This window comes from Meleagris gallopavo, chromosome 6, assembly GCF_000146605.3.
Source record: "Meleagris gallopavo isolate NT-WF06-2002-E0010 breed Aviagen turkey brand Nicholas breeding stock chromosome 6, Turkey_5.1, whole genome shotgun sequence".
Taxonomy (NCBI): Eukaryota; Metazoa; Chordata; class Aves; order Galliformes; family Phasianidae; genus Meleagris; species Meleagris gallopavo.
In genome coordinates this window covers 17649593-17670429 of record NC_015016.2, presented here as the reverse complement: position 1 = coordinate 17670429, position 20837 = coordinate 17649593, and positions in this window count along the sequence as shown.

Sequence of the window (20837 nt, the reverse complement as noted above, 5' to 3'; positions counted from 1 at the left end):
AAAAAAAGAAAAAAAAGAAAAAAAAGAAAAAAAAGAAAAAAGAAACACTTAAGTGATGAGTGATCAGTACTGGAAGGAGGTGATGCTACAGGCAGAATCATCATCTGCTCTGTGAATAGAAAAATCATGGGGTTCACTAAAAAAAAAACCTGAAAAGTAATGTTAAAACATAGACTTTTAGAAACATTTTAATATAACAGTAAATCACTTTTCTCCTCTGAGTGTCAAAGTTTGTTATCTTACTTATCTCTTAGGATACTGGTGTCAGAGGTCTTGTGTCCTGAAAATGTTAGGGGAAATTAGATAGAATAAATTATACTTAAAGGGCTCTGCTTAAAGAAAAGATATGTTTACATACATGGGAGACTATTGCAAGGGGGGAAAACATAAGATGCTTGATGAAGTCTCAACTTTCCTTTATCAGTGTTTTTGTTTACCTTCATGATTCTTAGGGAGGGAAAAATTTGCACCAAATGGCTATTACTTGGAATTATTTCTACTTGCAGAAGTATTTTTTGCAGTGGATCTCTCTGATTTTAGCATTACATCCACCATTTGATTCCAACACCTTCTGTCCTCTCTAACTAGACTTCTTGTTAGTGTGACAAGTAGCCTGAGAGCAATTTTTGTCTATTTTCCACTATCTGTTCTCACCTCACTGACTTCTGCTCAAGGCAACAGTACTCTCAGCTGTTAAAGACAGATGTTGAAATAATCAAATACCTAACCAGTCACACAGACTCATTTCAGCTAAATGCAAGTATAATTTCAACTTGTTTTTTTTCAGAAACAAGCAACAACAACAAAACAATAAAAACTCTTATTTTCAAAATCATAATGTAATCGCCTAGTCACCTGCACTTTCACTTTCCAGAAGTAATTATTACTGCTTCCTTATTAATTAAGGCAATTTAATACCTCCTACTATGGGGAGCAGGTATAGAAAAAAAACGCATCATGAGGAAAACAACTCTCTCCTCAGTACTTATTAGGACTGGCTTGAAGCAAGACTGACCACAGAAAGTCACATCCCTAGTGACTGGAGTAACTAGCTGTAAGGCTGCACCTTCCTAATGGCGATTTTGCTGGCTCTGGTACAATTTGTATCCTCCAGAGGTGCCACTTTACCTCCTCATCACTGATAGGTTAGTGGGAGTTTCTGGAGGAAAAAAGTAATTTAAAAAATAAAAAAGCTACCGTAAGAGTGGTTTTGGAAGAAAGTAAGTCTGGATATCAGATCTTTCTCTTTTTATAAGAACATTGTAAAAAAACCTTACAAAAAATAATATCACTGAAAATTTAGCACATACGCTGTCAGTCTCTCTGATGATATAATTATCATCAACCAATGACAAAAGAGGGCACTGTTCAACTGGAACATACTCTATCCAAGGGCCTCCAAGAGTTTCTAAGCATGTATTTCACACTCTCCAAAACACAGCAGCAAACTTTTCTTACTTAAGGGTTAGAATACTGAGGTAGTAAGGAGTAAGTGACTTACCTCAGAAGGCAGAACTTTGTCCCCAAGGTGGAAGAAAAGACAACAGCTTTCGTTCTGTCTCAGAGGTTTTTATATAAGGTTATTTTCCTTCTTGATGTTGCATCTATTTTAGTAACTGTAATCAACATCCTTTGGCAATCATTATATTAAGCCATATTAAAATTAAGTTAGATTGAACTGAATAATTTTCTTACTTGTTTTCCAAGCTACAAAAACAGTAAATAAATATTAACAATGAAAAATATAGGAGAGAATGAGTAGAACACATTTCCTGCTTCACTTGGGACAAAAAGAACACATAATATCAGTGAAATGTTTGATTTCATTTTATAAAATATGTTTTGCTAGGTTTATACTTATCTGATTTAACTTCCAGATACGAAATTTAACATGCTTTCAATATTCCCTACTGATTTGCACAACGCAGTAAGAACTAGAACCAAAGAACTTCTTTAAAGTTAGTAGTTTGGCTTATGCATTGGCCAGCTTCTGTTCAAAGGTTCTTTGTGAATAATAAATCAAGTGAATAGCATAACAAAAATTACAATTCCTTTGGAAGAATGTGTATACTGCATTTTCTTTGGAAAAAAATTTAGTTTCCCCATTTTGAACCTGGTAAAATAAAGAAAAATAGCTAATAATTCTCCCAATCTCCACATATTTTTAGACTACTTGTTTTAATTTTCATATTTGATTGCTGGAAATCATTTAATGAAAAGCAGCTTATTTTTTTAGAATGAGTCTACAGATAAGCAACCTGCAGCAAAATGAGAAAACAGCAAGAATGAGAAAGAACATTCTGCTGTAATCGCAAAGGCAGTGATTATACGCAACTGTTTTTTAAAAGTGTTGTTAAAGTATAATTAAAAGACTATCAGAGATCTCCTAGATATTTTTCTTGAGAAAGCACGGAAGTATATTTTTAGCATTCTTCTACTGTAGAAGGAAGGTTAAAAAAAAAAAGTAATCCAGATGTTACAATCAAAATTCAAAAGGAGAGGCTTCACATAAATAAATACACATATACATATATAAATTTAGATTTAAAAATTAGATATATAACACATAATTATGCTGTAATATTATTCTTGTATATACTTAAAAATTGTATCTACTTCATATTAAAAACATTAGAAACATTTAAAATTGATGCATTAGCTAAATATACTACAGCCAGATTTAAAGTAAAATCTGGAATATTTAAATACTAAAAACCATCCTTGAACATCTGGGCATCTTGATTGAATTACACCCAAAATCAAAAGTCTAGTGCCTGATGGATCAGGTTGTTTTTTTATTATTATTATTTTATTTTGTTTTGTTTTTCTTTGTTTGATTGTTTTACCCCACATTTGTACCATTCAGAACTGAAAAGCTGTACGAGATTTCTTTTTCTAAATACAGGAGCTCTATTCATGAGCACTATATGGAGGGTGTTACAGCCACAGAGTCACAGAAAAGCCCGGGTTCAAAGGGACCTCAAGGATCATGAATCTCCAACCCCCCTGCCACAGGCATGGCCACCAACCTCCCCATTTAATATCAGACCAGGCTGCCCAGGACCCCATCCAACCTGGCCCTTGAACATTCCCTTCAGGGATGGGGCATCCACAACCTCTCTGGGCAGCCTGTTCCAGTATCTCACAACCCAGATTGCATCTGGGGTCTGTCTTGTTTTTTAAAATACTGAGTTAGGATTGCTAAGAGAAGTTTGAACACAATTTGGATCAAACTTTGCATCTTATTCCCTCAAACAGCCAAATGGTAGAAGATTTGTCCAACCCAAGGCCAATGTGTGAAGGGTGTTCATGCACTGTACGAAGAATATAGAAGAAAACAACTAGAAACATGGAAAATGTCAAGTAACGTGTAACAGAAAATGAATAAAGAGTGCTATCATGCTGGATACAGGAATTAAAAGAAAGGGCATAAACATTATTAGATAGAAGAGCAATTTGTTGCTAAAGTTGACATCTGTATTAGTAAACATCATGCATGATTTCTATAGGAATCTAGTAGAGAAATGAAATCAAAAGAGTGAAATAGCTTATTTATAACTGATGTTCCATACCATATTTAAAAAGAAACGCAAGCAGCCCTACAAGAAAAAGAAAAAAAAAATCAAAATGAGTGAGAAACAGCAGGTCATTTGTCTCATTAGCTGTGTAACAGAGCTAGGAAGTCACCTATAAATACCCAATTAATCTGTCTCCAAGAGCAGAAAAATCAATATAAACATGATGTAATTCATCAACATAGTGTACGTGTGAGCAAGAATCCAGGTTGGTAGAAAGTGGGGAGAGTGGACAGGGGCAAAATTCTAGGGGTTTTCACAAAAGGCCAAGTATCCAGACAGCTGGAATTGTTTTGTTTGCTTTCTGATAGCCTTCTGTTTCCAAACTTATAACTGATAATTATACTTTTAGCCATATACAACTATTTTTTCTTCATTATTAAGTCTAGATGGTGATGGAGATGCTAGTGAGGTTAAGGCTGACATCTTCAACATTTCAGTGTTTCATACAGATGGGTTGTCTAAAGCCACCTGTGAAAGAATATGAACTCCACAGATTTTTCTTCTCAGCTGCAGAGAAAGAACTTAGAGATTGAGCATGATGATCAAGAACAAGTGCACTGCAAGCATAACATTGTCCCATCCTCCAGATCAACCAGAGAGCTGAGAAATCCAGCAGCTTACAGAAAATCCTGAGCCATCAGGGCAGACGAGACAATAGCAAGAAGAGAAGATGGGAGACCCTCAGTAACGCAATGTTGGGAGAATATTAAAAGAAATAATTGAATAATGATGCAGTCAAATCTAAGTAAGATTATTTTCTATCTAAATAGTGTGTAGAACAGACCTATTAGTTGTGGTCAACTGATTGCTGATATTAACTATGGGAAAGATCAACATACACTAATCATGATAGATCATATAGACACAACAATAACTCAATGGTAAGAATAGTAACTGGAAAAGTTATGCAGTGTCACGTTTCATGGTTTTAGCCACTTTTTCCAGCATAAATTATGATAACATCTTTAGGGAGGACAGGTTATTCCTCATTCTCTTCCCTCTGAAAAATCTGTACCAAGAGATTTGTCAAATACTTATCAGGTTTTCTGTAGTTTGTACTGTCAGGCTATAGCACAAGCAGAACTTTCTGTCATTCAAAGAAAGGGTGCATTGTCAATCCATTGAAGGAACATATCCTAAGATTTTTTCCCTTCACGAGGATGCAACACGGGAGTTACAAAAATAATTAGGATTTCATATATATGCATCCTTCTGTTCTTGAATTGCTTTATTTAATTTTTTTTGTCTTTGAATTATACCATTCTACACACAGGGGCATGAAGACCAAGGCAAAGAAATATAAATACAAATGAGTAGTTTCATGTAAGACTTCACTAACTGTTATTGAATAGGTTGTTCTTTGTATTATGTGTGTATTGAAACTTGGATGACAAATGCCTTAAAAATATATCCTACAGGCTATTACTTATCAGTAGATCTACAGTAGTAAAATATAAAGATAAGACTTTGCAGATCACCAATGCTATCTACAAACAAGGTTCGCAAAAGAAGTAAGAAATCACACAGATTAAGTATTAAAGTAGTAAAAAAGAAATAAAAGTGTATTTTAATATGGATTTTTTAATTGCATTACCTTTAAAAATGGGAATTCACAGGCATATTGGACCCGATCACCAGTCTATGCATTCTCACTTGCTATTAAATTCAGAATTATTTTCATAAGCTAGGTTTAAGAGATAATTTTATTTCTTTATGCTTTTCTCTTTTACTATCAGATCTTGATTAATTACATTTTAACTCATTAAGAATTACTTTTCCTAATCCATAGCAACCAAGTCAATTAGAAAGGGTAATAAGGGAAGGTAAGAAGTCAAAAATAATGCGATAGGAACTAATTCAATCAACACAGCAAGACAGGAACTTGTCTGAGTTCATCTGAAAATTACAGAGTTGGTTCTTGGTCTGTACTGGTGTAGCCTTCAGCTAGTAGATTTTGGTTTACTTGTTTAGGAATATAATAAAGTAACTTAAATCTTTATATGTTTTGTGTTCAGACCTGAAAGACTCATAATTTTGGAATTATTTAACACAGAAAGAAAACTTGTTTGTTTATTCATTATATGAATACACTTAATTATTTTAATTCATTCCACCACACAAAGTAAAAATCAGAGAGGCAAAACAACCACTCTCAACAATATTTTATACAAATTCTAGCACATCAAGAATTATACATTTAATTCTACATATTTTTAGAAAAATATACCAAGAAATAAAACAAGCTACATGCTTGTTTTTTCACCATGGATGCAACCTCCATAGTTAAACTCCAACAAAAAAACTCATGAATTTGGGAATAATGGAGGAACAGACTGCACAGTAACTACTGGGATAATTAATTGAGCCAACTTACCTCCGTGATGGGCCTCAGGTCTCATGCAAACTCTTTTTTGAGTAATACCACATTTGGAAGGAACTGAAATGGCTTTAAATAATTGCAGACACTCATTCTTCTTGGGAAATAGTCTTCTCTATAACAGGAAATTTTCAAAAATGACAAATTATTAAAAAATATATATATATTGTGAATTTGTTCATACAAAACAAACAAACAAAACAGACTAGTTGATAAGCAGCCATTATGAATGATCAATACTAGCAACACCAGGACTTCTAGATTTACCTTTCACATTCACTAACTATTTTATTAAGGTTCTCATATATATAAAAAATGGTATATTCTTGGCTTCAAAAGTGCTTCATAGATAGTGAGCACATTTCGAGAAGAAGGATTCAAGCACAGAACTATTTCGTGGCCTTTATAGTAAAGTGATTTTGAACTGTCTGTCATTTTGGAAGATTCTTTTCTGAGATTCCAAATCAGCTCCCATTTCTAAACACAACTGGCATTTAAATTAGCCTGGATCCTGCTCCAGGATCAAGTACCCGCTTGTTATGCAAATAAGTTGTAGGCATACATTTGGTAAACTACTACATCTAGTGCTTATCTCTTCATATCTGTCCCCTTGTTCCTAAAATACAGCCTCACAGATATTGTGTGAAAAAAATATTAATATTGGCTAAAAAGCATTATTTTGCTAATGAAATCTAAATATATGCATCATTTCAGTTAAGGCAAATTTAGGGGGCAAATTTATACCCATCTCCTTACTTGCTTTGACGATGCAAAACTTTGACTAATATACAAATTTTGCATGTATAAAAATAAATTGATTTCTTGAAACTAAATCATTTTTTAATGTGGAAGGGTAAAGTAAACCAGGAAGATTAAAATTGTAGTTATATCCCATGCAAGTACAAGAGACATCTTGTATTATTTTTCCTAAAAGAGCTATTATTAGAAGTGCAGCTCTTTGTGAATAAGTGCGGCAGATGGTGCATAGAAGTGAGTGGTGAGCAATTTACAGTAAACAAATTCTTTATTTCTGACGGGTCATGGGGAGAGCTAACATGGTCCCCAGTTTAATCAAGGAGTCATCTAGTAAACTGTGGCATTCAAATAATGATGTGAAACATCATCTTTTTATTTTTTAAAAAGAAAAACAAAAACAAAGAAAGCCTTTATATTATAGAGTCATAGAATCATTAAGGTTGGAAAAGACCACTAAAATTATCTGAACCAATAGTCAATCCATCACTACTATGCCCACTAAAACATGTCCCTCAGTCCCACATCTACATGTTTCTAGAACACTCCAAGGACAATGACTCCACCACTTTCCTGGGCAACCTGTTCCAATGTATTACCACCTTTTTGAAGAACTGAAAAGCCTATTCCTACAGAAATTTCCTACAGAAAGGATGTGCCTTCTGGGCCTGACAGTATGATGAAATTTGTGAAGGTGCTTCAGCATGCTCAACATCTACTATTGAGAGCACTTTTGCAGGTTTAGTACCACTGCACTGGTCAAATTTAATTCAGGTATTTACTGACATGCCATAGCTTTTGTCAGTTAGTCTCTTTATATACAGACTCTAATGTACAAACAAGACTTTACAATTACATTAACTATTTCTCTTACAAGGTATTCTCTCTGGAAATGTACAGCAGGTTTTCTCCATCTGCAGAGGAGATTGCAATTCAAGTCAGTAGATGAATCCCTTTGAATAAATCAATCCCAGCTAATGGGAGTAAACTCTTACTGGACTTTTTGTGCTCTGCTCAGACACAATATATTCACAAGAAATTTAGTTCCACTCATATTAGTTATGTCTATGTATAGTAGTACCACAAACTGTTGGCTGAAGTACAAGAGTTTCCAAATATATTTTATCTATGTGTAAATTAGGACTCAAACAACAGTTTGTGTCTTACAGTTAACTAACACCACTAGCTATAGATAGAACATAATTTTGCATTCTCATGCGTATGATGGGCTTGTCAAGTTACAGATAACACACACTGTTGTCTACCCCTTAAATTAGACTATTATTTTTTCACTGAAATAAATAATTTTTGGAAAATCTAGTTAGATAGAACCCCTCTTGGAATTAATTTAGTTTGAAAGGGAACTGGGTTATTAAGTCAGTTATACACCCTGTAATTCTTGCAATTTCTGCGAAGACAGTAACAAACCACCAAATACTCACAAATTGTCTCAGAACCAAAATTCTACCACATGGCAGCCTCTATTTGAAGCCAGATTCTATGCTTCTTCAGTAATCTCCTTCATCTCTTTTCCATACAAACATGAAATCATATGTTGTCAAGCACACTTACCTTGATGTACATATTACTTCCAAAATACTTAGCAAAAGCACATTAGTCCCTGAACCTCTGTATTTTCCACATTGCTGTTTTGTTTTTCTGTTTAATTGACTCACCATAACTAATCCATATCTCTAGTTTATAGCTCATAAACTCTCCAACTTCTACATATATTCCTCTTTCCTTCTTTGACTAGGGAGTAGATTTGTCCTCTCAACCATTCATATTCCTTGTTGCTAAAGCATTCTTCCTGATTTCTTTGTGTCTCAATCATGCACTGAAGCAAAAGCCTCTGCAGGTCTATCTGTGGGTTCTGTATCCTGTAACACGTAACTAGCATTTGTCTATAAGAGACAGAGAAGAATGAGAGGCTGGAGATGATGTCCTGAGAATGACTTGCAGTAATAAATAGCAATGAATCTTTTTTTTTTTCCCCTTATATGGTTCTGAACACATTACTTCTCAGTTTCTTATCTCACACAGATCTTGAAAGCCTCAAATCATCCCTTGCCTGGCTTTAAAAGCTTTCAAAGAACCTGTTTAGTTGTTTTCCTGAGGAAATTGCAGTGCCTATTACTATGATATCAGGACAAGCAAAATTATTTCTCTTTCTTTCCCATCACCTTCAGCAATCAAAAGATAACACCTGGTTTTAAATAAATAAATATTCCTTTGCAGTACTTGAAATCCAAACATGAGAAGAAACAACATCATCACTGGTTTTTACTGTTTACAACAGTTACTGAAAGGAAAACTCAGCAACATTGCTTAAGGAGTATTTTGGTTTTACTAAATCCTTTGCTTTTCAAATAAGATGATATAAAACTATTGGAGACAGTTCTCCTTTATACTACAGATTTTTGAAGCTGAACTTTCCTATATGAAATCAGTCTGAACATTCATTTATCTGTGTTCTGTTCTCTAACATAATTTAAAATAGGCTTTACATTTCTAACACTTTTTATCCATTCTGGATTATCCCACACTTGAGTCATTTTTAGCAAACTGCATGAAACTTATCCACCTACAACCCTGCTCTGGACAAATACAATCATCATCATGCTTCTTTAGCAGCAAACATGATACAATTACAGGTTCACAAACATAGATTTCAAGCTTTTCTCTTCTCCCTCTTTTATGAAGTTATTTAGCAGTTACTCGTTTGTCAGTCAGATTTGAGGCACAATAGCCAAGAATCTATGACTGCCTCCATAGCAAATGATCAAGGCCTTTGGAGATAACTCCAGATGCATTAAAAAAAATAAATAAATAAAAGGAAGTATAGAAGTATTCAAGTTAATTCTTAAAACCTTAGTTATGACACTCTTCCACTTTATATTATATACATTAATTACATTTTTCAAACAAATTGTTTGTAGAGGACAGCAAATCATTTTAACTAGATTTAGTTCCTTGGTGAGATTCTCTTTTAGAGATGACGGAGATAACACCTCTATAAGTCTATTAAAACAAATTTCCAATCTTGTCTTTTCATATTGTACATACTCGTATTGTACAATATTTTACATATTGTAGGTTGGTATGCAAATCAACTCTTCTTTCTCACACATATTCTCATACAAATATTTCTGCCTTTCTGAACAACCAGTGCCTCATAGTATAAAAAGAAAAAAGGAATGGTGAATTGACTTGTTATCAGAAGCCATCAGATGAACATATTGGTATTATTTATAATTGCTACATTGTTGCCTAAGGAGCCATTTGCCAAAGGAATCATTAAACCCACTGATTTTGACTTCTGTAGAGGATTTCAGAAAATTGCTTTTAATAGAAAAGTCTTTCATTTTATCCACAAAGTAGGAAAAAAACTAAACTAGGCAGAACAAATAGAACTCCTTTGAGAAGTATGATAGAAAATTCCCCTGGGTGCAAGCTTCAAATGGGTTTAATAAATCTAAAGATTTAGAGTATAATATTTTTTTGTTCCATACACTTCAAAGGAAGAACAGTGAGGGGTTTGAACAACATTCTTGCAAACAATACATCTAAAACAGAGTATGAACAACAAGAAGTCTATAATTATGTATTTGTTAGTAACAACAAAAATTTGTCACGATAATGTCAATGTATTTGTCATTATAATCTTACAATAATGTTAATTCAGTACTGATATACATATGGTCAGAAATATTGAAGATTAACCATGCCATACTTATTATCCTTTAATGTTCTTCTTAAACTTTTTCCTATGCATCCTCTATGCTGTCCTCCATGCAGTCCTTGCATACTACACAATATGTTCTGTTACCATCTGAAGACTCTCCTAAGCACAAAAATATTGGCCTAAATCAAGATTAATTACTCTCAGTATACGAAACAGCAATGTAACAAAGAGGAGTTTTTGAAAATACTCTTCTATTAAAATGGCACTCCTATCCATTATTGATTTCAGTCAACTTTTTATCTTTATTCTTCTTTGCATCAAACAACCTTGCAGAGATTTTTCTCAGTTCCATTCTTGATCCAAGTGTTGACCCTGAGAAGACATTATCATGTTGAGATCAGGGCACTAGGTAGCAAGCTCAGTGGGACCAACTTACTGCCAGTTTTATTAATTTAATGAAGGCACTTGAAATGCATGCCCATTGGCAATAAAGGGCAATATTGTCAATAAATGTCATGGAAAGCAGACGTGGTTTTAGCAGAGTGTAATATTAGCCTAGTATGCAGTACTATTATCCCATCATCTATTGATTCTAAAGCACCAGTTATTTAGAAAACAACAAAAACAACAATGAAGTAGTAGAAGAAAATTACAGACTTAATCATTAGTTTGAAAACTACTGAGGAGGTTCAATACAACAATTTTGACAATACATTCAACAAAAGAATCAAGCAGAAGAATTGAAACAGACAAAACCATTTCAGACTGATCTGGAAACATATACTTTCTTTATCCAGGTATTAGTTTTCAAAAAGTTATAACAACGTATAATAATAACTTGTTAATAATGACATAACTCTTGCATTAAATAGTAGCAGCATCTGAGAATACGTTACTCAAACCATTCCAGATGGGTGCCAAGGACTAAAGTATTCTTTGTCTTAGTCTATAACATTGATTGGATTAAGCTTCAACAGATATTGGCAGAAGCATTTGGAAAATTATGGTATATTACAGAATACTTTGAAACTATGAAAAGTTAATTAATTTTTACCTTAAAAAGTATTTTAATTCTAAATGTTGAAAAGGTTATGGAGGAAAAATGACATTTTTCTTGCAGAGAACTTGCAGCACCAATATAGCAGAAAATAGAATGAGAGTATACTTGACTCTTAACAGGAAACATAAAATCATTTTACAAAACCTTGTTAGTTACCAAAAGCCAATGAAACAAACATCGATTCTTTGTCCTTTTGTAAATTACTGTAACTGTTAAAGATGTAATCATTTGCTTCCTTATCCTTTACTTTGTATCAGCATCTCCTAAATGCAGTATAAAACCTTTGTTCCATATTATGAAGCATCAAGCAATAAAAGAATATAAAAATTCTCAGTTCTCCATTGTACAATTTACATAAAGAACATTTGCACCAAAAGATAAGTTCATATTAGTCCTAAGACAGATCATAACAGAGTGACTGTGCTGAAGCATGGATAAAAAATGTCTGTAAAGACTGCATGTTAACAGACAACAATTTCTGAAACCTTCAAGAGTCTGCAGACTTCCTGAGATTAATTTCACTATGTCCTACTTTGGACTTAAATGGTGTGAAATTTTTGTTATTGCCCTGAGATGGCCTCATCAGACTGCAACTGTTTTTTTTTTTTTCTGCTCATGGCTTAATGGCAAAACTTGTCCTTGGTAGCTAAAGAACTACAAAGAAGTTTTGTATATGTACTGGACTTTCTTGTCTCTTATCTATTCAAACTTTTTTTTTTTGTAAATTGTTGAAGCAGAAATACCATTAAGAAAAGACAATTCACATTCTTTGTAGAGACAAATGTTAAATAATCCTCACTGCTTTCAGAATCTTCTCTCTATTAACACAGTTATGATCTCTAATATCTCAAAGCCAGATGTTTCTCAGTTGGATGGGATTGGGCACAAAGCAGAATTTTGTGTGTTTAATCAATCTTAAATAGAAATTTTCTTGATCTTCCAAAATACTAAGAGAACTGTTTCAACATTTAAATTATTTCAACAATTAAATTATTTCTACAGTTTCTGCTATCAAGCCTCTATTTTGCATATGCTTCCTCTATAATACGTATAAGCTTCTATATAACTATTCTTCCACTTTCAGTAGCATCTCAGCTGCTTATTTTTGTTGTTACAAGAAAAATACATACCTTATCAAGGTAGTATGAGTTACTTAGATATGACTTGTGTCATTATGTGTGTTTTTTTGTTTGTTTTTTTTTTTCCTACATTAAAGATATACTTCTTGCTGCTTGGGAAAATTTTGGGGGGTAATTTTTATCTCAGGCTGAAAATGTCAGTTCAATTAATTAGACAAAAGGAAATACACTGATTTTGACAAAGACTATATAAGGGATTCTCTCAGGCGAACACAGATTTCCTGGTGACAAAAAGATGAAGTAAACTTGGGATACTTAACATTTTCATATTTTGTTTCTGAATTAACAGATATTTCAATCTTTTACAACTCCGGTGAATATTCAGATAGTTTAGTTCTGTTATTATCATCTCTGAACTACGGGTAAAATCGCTCTACCAGCACTTGAAATACGAGCAGCTTTAATTATTGTGGAATAGAATAAAATAATGAAGCACATAATAATTACAATGAGTACACATGTAAGGTGAAACTCCTATTTTCAAGTTGTTACGATTATTCCTATTATTAAGGAACGGTAATTTTCTTTTAGTTACTGGGGGAGCATGCTCAATGCTTGGTCTTCTGTTCTTCAGAAATATGCACAAGACTTTCTTTGTGAGGTTTCTAGAAAACAGCCCAGTGACTCACATTCCAAAGCTCATTTTACGGAGCCAAAGAAAGTTTTTGTTTCCTACTTCCATCTGTGTAGAAAGATTCATGAATTATTCATGTGACAGGAGTTTGTTTCAAAAAGACGACTACATGCCTAATTTCTCAGTTTCTATTTTTAGTGGGAGCTGGATGCTATAAAGGAAGCCCTGCGTGCATAAAAGCTCTGTTTTAAGAGTATGCCATTTGGGAGTGTCATCTTTGTTACTACAGAATGGAAAGCAGTGGCACTCCTCCCAGTTATTACTTTATAAATTGGAATTTCCCTTATTGTCTATAATTGTATTTTTTGTTTTTAACCCACAAAGCAGAAAAACAATATTATAGGTTAGCTGAAGCATTTCTGTTAGAAAAATACATAATTTTGAATAAACAAGAACGTCCTCTCTCTTTTTTCTCTTGCTTCTTTCACTGTATGCCAGCATGAAACCCAAAGGATAAGGGATGATTTTGCTGCATTTACTACATATGCATACTTAAAATGTTTCCTCTGTTACAGAGCTTTTAATTCCACCAAATTCCCTATATTTATTTCCTATATAGTCCAATCAGGGTTTGGAATGGGTAGAGATGGAATGCCTTTCAGATCTCAGACTTGAAAGGCCTATTTGCTGGCTATCAAGAAGGCAGTTTAGAAATGAAATAAAAAGTAGTCTAATATTTAGAGAATTAGTGATGATGAAATGAAAACATCTAAATATTTCAAGAGTTACAGTATCTGTAATGAAGACAGTGTACAAACCCTTATTACTTCCAACATATTTCATAAATTTATTCTACACTTTACTCTGTCAACATTTCTGCGAATCTTTTCATACTTTCTCTGCAGTCCAAATTTTTTTTCTTGATAAAAAGGCTGGAAAAACATCCATTCAACCAAATGAAGTTTTTAGCATGGTTTGCATCACCAATCTCAATTGTCATTAAAACAAATATTGAACATATTTATTTCAACAAAAATGCAAAATTATCTGTCTCTTGAAACACGTTGTTTACAATTTTTATCAAAGTTGTCCCACTGGAGGTCATAACTCATTACTTATAACCATTTGTGACAGTCATTCTATAACAGAGAATAAATACCTTCAAAATAAATATGACACTATACCATATTATAAGTCACTGATTTGAGCAAGACATTGAACAATTTAAAACTACATGTATGGACGCCATATGTGTTTTGCACATATAAAAGTAAAGAGACTATGACATTATCAAAATAAAGACATTCTGCAAGTATGTCCTTCTCAAATGTGTCTTTCAAACTATAAGTGGATCTAGACACAACTGATGACTTTGTGCACATGTGCTGCCCTGCATAATGGTCTCTGAAGTTGCTTAGGCTTTTGTAATGCCTTCTGACAGCGTGATGATAGCCTGGGAAACATATTTCTGGGTAGCTTATCCTGCCAGAGGCACTGAAAGGGAGACAGGTTGTCTGTTATTCCAGTCAGATTCTAGTGAGTTTATTGAGAAGGGAGAAATCCAGCTGCCAATTTGTAGAAATATGCCATTCAGCAATTCTTAGGCTGTGGCAGGGATAGCTAACAGCGCAGATTTTGCTGGTAGGTTCTCATGCTTTGCAGGTTTGAAGGGAAGTCTCTGATGATTTGCTGAGTAAGAGAAAAAGCCTATAAATCAGTGAAAGCCTTTGCAAATCTCCTTAAACACTGAAAAATCTTAATTAGCCCCATTCTATGTGGCTTCATTCCCTAGAAAAATGAGTGCCACATATATTAGGAGACTGCCTGTGAGGATAATCATGTCGTTTTCTCCTGTGCATGATATAAACTTGCAGCATCTCTCCAGCCTGGGCACTGCAGGTCCTTCTGTTTAATATGATCGCTATTAACTCCCCCACACAGCATCAGCAAGCTTTTCTAAAATACAGACAGAAAAGTGATCTTACACAGTAATTTCTTTGAATGTTTGACTCTTCCTGGACAGTCACTGCACTCGGGCAAAGCATACACACTCTTCTGTTAGCCACCATTGTACATCGTCTGCATCTGATAACTCTTTATGATGCCTTTGTGAAACAGTACGAAATGGCATAGCTTATCAAATGATAGCAGAAAAAAAAAAAACAAAACCCAAACAAAGAGCTCAATTACGTTGACCTAAAAAACTCTCCCACTACGCAGTTCTTGCATTAACTTTGCAAAAATAATTCCTGCTGTGTTATAATGTGCTTATATTTCATTATTATTTTTTAAATTTCCCACTTGTCAAGCAAAAAGCCATGATGTGAATGTTGGAACATTATGAAAATGAATTCATAAACCAAGTCTATCTGCCAGAGTATTCTTGCTAAATGCTGCAATGAGTGAGAAACTCAGCATGTGGCCAACCAAAACTGCATTGTGAAATAAAGTAAGAAAAAATAGCTAGGGAATGAGAAACAGAAAACATTTGTGACATATATTTAATGATCACAGAATCACAGAATTGTAGGGGTTGGAAGGGACCTCTAGAGGTCATCCAGACCAACCCCCCTGCCAAAGCAGATTCCCTACACCAGGTCGCACAAGTAGGCGTCCAGGTGAGACTTGAATATCTCCAGAGAAGGAGACTCCACAACCTCCCTGGGCAGCCTGTTCCAGTGCTCTGTCACCCTCACCGTGAAGAAGTTCTTACACACATTCGTGCGAAACTTCCTATGCTGCAGCTTATGTCTGTTTCCCCTCGTCCTGTCTCCACGTACCACTGAAAAGAGACTGGCATGCAGTTACATACATGTTAAGTCCCTGGGGCCATAAAAAGGTCTTTTGGTTAAGGATTTGAACCAAATCAGTAACTTGGCTGGTAAAGGCAAGACAAAAGAACTACTTCAGTCCCATGGATCCTGCACCACACACATCTGATGAGAGTGGACCTCTGAAACACATAGTCCAGAAAGTCGTTCATTTGGTTGTGGGGGAAGATGTAACTGTGAGCAAGTCAGCAAAGAGTTTATCAGACTCCTTGATGGAACCTATCACTGTGAAACCTTGGGAGTCTGGAGTGTGAGACAGAGAGCAAATGGCAGCTGTCTGCATCTGAGGGTAAACAAAGGGTCTTTTTGCATGCACTGTTAACCTTATCACACTTAAGAAACCTTTCATCCTTTATCAGTGTTTCTTGGGAGAAGCTAGACCAATTAACCGAGTAGAGGGACAGGAATTTCTGGCTTGTAAGTGAATGGTATATAAGATGTATGTTGAACACAATAAAGGAGAACTATTCTGAGAACTATTCTGATGCTACAAGAAACAGAGAGCTCTCTAACACGACTGAGCACCGACATTTGGTGTACCTACAGCCAACATCCTTAACTACTATAGCTATGCAAAATTAGGAAAGATAAAATCACAGAACCACAGAATATTCAGGGCCCATCTGGCCAAGCCCTGCTCCATCAGAGCCACTCAGAGCAGAGTGTCTAGGCCCATGTTAAGGCACCTTGTGAAGATTCCCAAGGAGGTATCTCCACATTCTGTGGGCAGCCTATGCCAGTTCTTCAGCATCTGCACACCACAGAAGCGCTTCTTTGTGTTCAAGAGCTCCTGTGAAGAAGCATCTATTTGTCTTTCCTGTTATTGCACATAAGGTCAGGGTCATCACCCCTGCACCTCAATGGAGAGATTGACAGAGATCCCAGTTTGTTTGATTGACAGTCACACATCACCAGGTTGCTCCAATAATTCCATCTCTCACCAGTTGTTGACAAGCCAAAGAGCACAAGTGTTTTCATTCTTCGGGTAATGGCCACTAGCTTTTCCTTGGTTAGTGCTGGTACTCCACCAAAGACGGTGAACATACTTGGACTGCCTGTCCTGGGTCTCATTAATTTGATTTTGAGCAAGTTGGTATTCTAAAATGGGCCAGAACGCCCACAGATAATATTTATTTTATATTAACAAAGTGAATCGTTATCATTTTCAACTACACATTCAGGATTCTTCTTGTATTTATCTATTCAATATGCACCTTGCTGGCTAGACAGACTTTTTTATCTTCATATTAATTCTTATCACAATTTTGTAAGTTACATTACTACATTCTAAAAAGCAAATTGTCAATTTTAAATATTTTTAATATCCACTGGCATATTTTTTTAGTATATATTACTTACGATCCTATTCACAGTGCTTTCATTTAGGATCAAGCAAAGGGCCCTGACCAGAATGACTTTTCCAGAGTATTTTGCATTGAGGGTAGAGATGAGATCATTAAAGCAGCATAAACTAATCCAAGAACTCAGAAGTGAAACGAAAATGCTCACAGTGACCTTTCACTTTGTACAATAATTTATCTAAAACAAATGTTCCTTTAATTTGTTTTACAATGGTAATCACAGGAAAAGACTGGGCAGTTCTTAGAGGTTTATCTGCAGTAATTAAACATTTTCTTCTCCAGAATTTCTTTTTCCATAGATCAGACCAGGAGTGCAATTCATTCAGCTGGGAAAACACTTCTAGAAGGTCAAAAAATAAACCTACGCCATTTCCTTCACCTACTATTAAAGATGTATCAAACTACCCATGAACATTCATGCTGTATATCATTGAACATGAATGGGCTTAATGACCTGTACAGAACAAGGGTATTGAGCAGCCTATTAGACATGCGGACAAAAATACAATATTTGGGTCATATTATACAACATAAAAATAATTATTTCAGAATTACAGTAAAAGACAAAGCTTAGAACTATAGACAGCTTTTATTCTTCACAAGTCATTTTCCTAACAAAGTAGGATAAATATATTTTTGTTTTGGGTTACTATTCTGTTCAAATGTTGTTTTGAAATTTGTCTTATAGAATTATACAGTTCCTACCTCTACTTAAAGCTTAAAGTCAAGAGTGCATCCAACAAATATTGTGGAATCTTTTTTTTGTTTAAACATCTTTCTTCCCCCCCCGCCCCCTATTCAGTAACAGATTTTAAGTATGAAAACTTCCCAGTTGAGCACTATGCTTTTTCTTTCAAAATGTATTTGCAAATTAAACAGCAATCTGATATCAGGAAAAACACTGTTTTCTCATCATTTATGTCAGAAAAATTATGAGGAAAAAGATAAACAAAAGGAAGCGAAAAAAGATTTTCCATAATAATTAGGTTCAGATTAGGTTTGGGATATAAACAGATCCCACTATATATGAATTTTACTTTAAAGGAACTCTTCCATGCCAATATATACCAACCTTTACAAATCTGACTTCTAAAGGACATTCTTGAATGAATGAAAGCAAAACAGGAAATCTCATTAAATGTTGCCAGCAGCTTCAAATCATTATGAATTTTCCAACATAGTATCCAATAATTATATTAACTTCCCAATAACTTAGTTAAATGTCTCTCATTACAACTAATTGAGAAAGTACAACAGATTACCCAATCTCATCATTTTATGAAAAGAAAATGACGTTTGGTCAGCTCTGCTAACAGGTGAATGCATTGGTGTGCAAGAACAGCCACACAAAAAAAAAAAAAAAAACAGCACTGACCTTTCTGTGGGTCAGAATACTATGTATAATCCCCTTCTTGGACACTTCCCTCTACATAAACTTCCAAACAGACCTACAGAAAATTCTGAGGCTTTATATTCACAACAATCCTCCGATTATGATCTTAAATATTTCTAGCTAGCAAATCTGAATAAATTGCTAACTTTTTGTAAGTGTTGAGCTTGGAAGCATTACTGGTACTTCTGAGGCTTAAGCCATCTCTGACCTTAAGGTCCACAGTTCTGGGGACAGCTTTACACAAAAGTCTCTCTGGATATAACCTGCCACCAACAGGACACTGCACAGCCTGAGCTGCAGTCTTCACTGCTGGCAATGAAGGGCATGCTGGGGGAAATCCAGAGAAACCTTCCAGGATTCATAATCTGTCGGGTCCCCCTGCCACAGAGCAATAAAATTCACATTATTATTGTTATTATTATTACTGCTGCTATCCAGCTAAGAACAGTCAGAGCTAGCAGAGCTACATATAACTTAGTGCATTTGGCTCCAAGCTAGTAGACAGCCCACACAGACTGCACTGAGCCAGCTGGGGCAGAACTGCTCTTGAGGTCTGGGCAGCTGATGTCTCACAGCATCTGTATTGTGAAGCCTCAAAATTGGAACAAGTAAACCTAATTTTGAGGCATAAAATTAATGAGTATTCAATTCTGAACTCCAATGTAGTCTCTGGGAGCTTACTTCTAAGAAAATTAAAAAAAAAAGCTGTAACAATAAAGGAATGTGCGTTTTTAACATGCCAACAATATCCCTTTATGCAGGTGTTCCAAATTCATAATCATTTCCTAAAATGGGATAACAGTATGAAGATGCAACTCTAAAGGAAATTCAGTTTTTCATGGTAGTGTTTGAAGTCATGAGTGTGACATAGAAAGCCTGAAGCCAGAAATAGTGTCAAGAAAGAGGTGGAATAGCAATTGCTTACTATCTCTTGTGTGCCACCCATACGCTTTGGAAACCTCATAGCTGGAGGCCATAGAGGGCATAAGACTGCTATTGCTGTACTCACTCGTGCTTGTAATCAAGAGAGCAATGTGGTCACTGCCCTCAGCTTTTTCATGTATATGTCCCACTCTCCACATTCAGGGCAGAACACACCCACAGCTCAGTGCTACAGACAAGCTCTGTTACACCTGTCCAAAAGCGAAGCTACAACCTTTGGGCAAAACAATAATTTGGAAGACACAGGAATATCTCTGTGCAGCCAAGCCCTAATACATCTCAGTATTTTATGCACTCTAGAAAAAAAATAGAAGATTTCCTGCATGTTTAAGACAGGCTTCCATCTAAAAGAACAAGGGTGCAATAATACAACGGTCATAGCAATAGCAACAACAGTAATAATTATAAAGGAGGCAGTTCTGTAATAAATATAATGATGATTACTTTTCCAGAACTTTCCCATAGCCATTTCAGACTAGTGTCTTTAAATATTATGGAGACAGCAAACACCATCTTTGATTGTTTCTTTTAACCTAGGGGTTTTTCAAATATTTATGGCTCAAATTAACATCAGAGGCAAAATATGCATAAAAAGGATAGCACAGGGGGCACTTAACACATTTGAGAAGTGCTAGATGGGGTGAGATGCAATTGTTAGGAGTGAAAAGAGATGATGCTATGAAAGCCATCTCAGTGTGTGTGGAAAAAAATATATTTTGCAAACAATGTAAAGGGATTAATTTGGTGTAATAAAATAATAAGCTTTCCTTTATTTTACATAACATTCAATTCTGCCCTAATAGCAATATTTTCTGAGTGGCAAACAGGCTACCTGAAACAACAAACTTGTTTAGGAAGATGTATGTTGGGAATGGATAAGAGAGAACTGCAGTGAGACGAGATTCTTCTTGTGTCATGTCTGCCTGTTCAGGAACCACTGTCTTCCATCTTGGCTGCTTTCTTACAAATACCTCTTGCTTAATATCAAGTGCAAAGTTTTCACCCAGCTACAACCATTCCCCTCGGAAACTTAAACCCAGGGATGGCTGTTCACTGACTAACAGGATAGATTATTAAAAGTACTTCTTTTGTGACTGGACCCAACATACAAATTTTACAAAGATTAAGAGATACAGGCCATTAT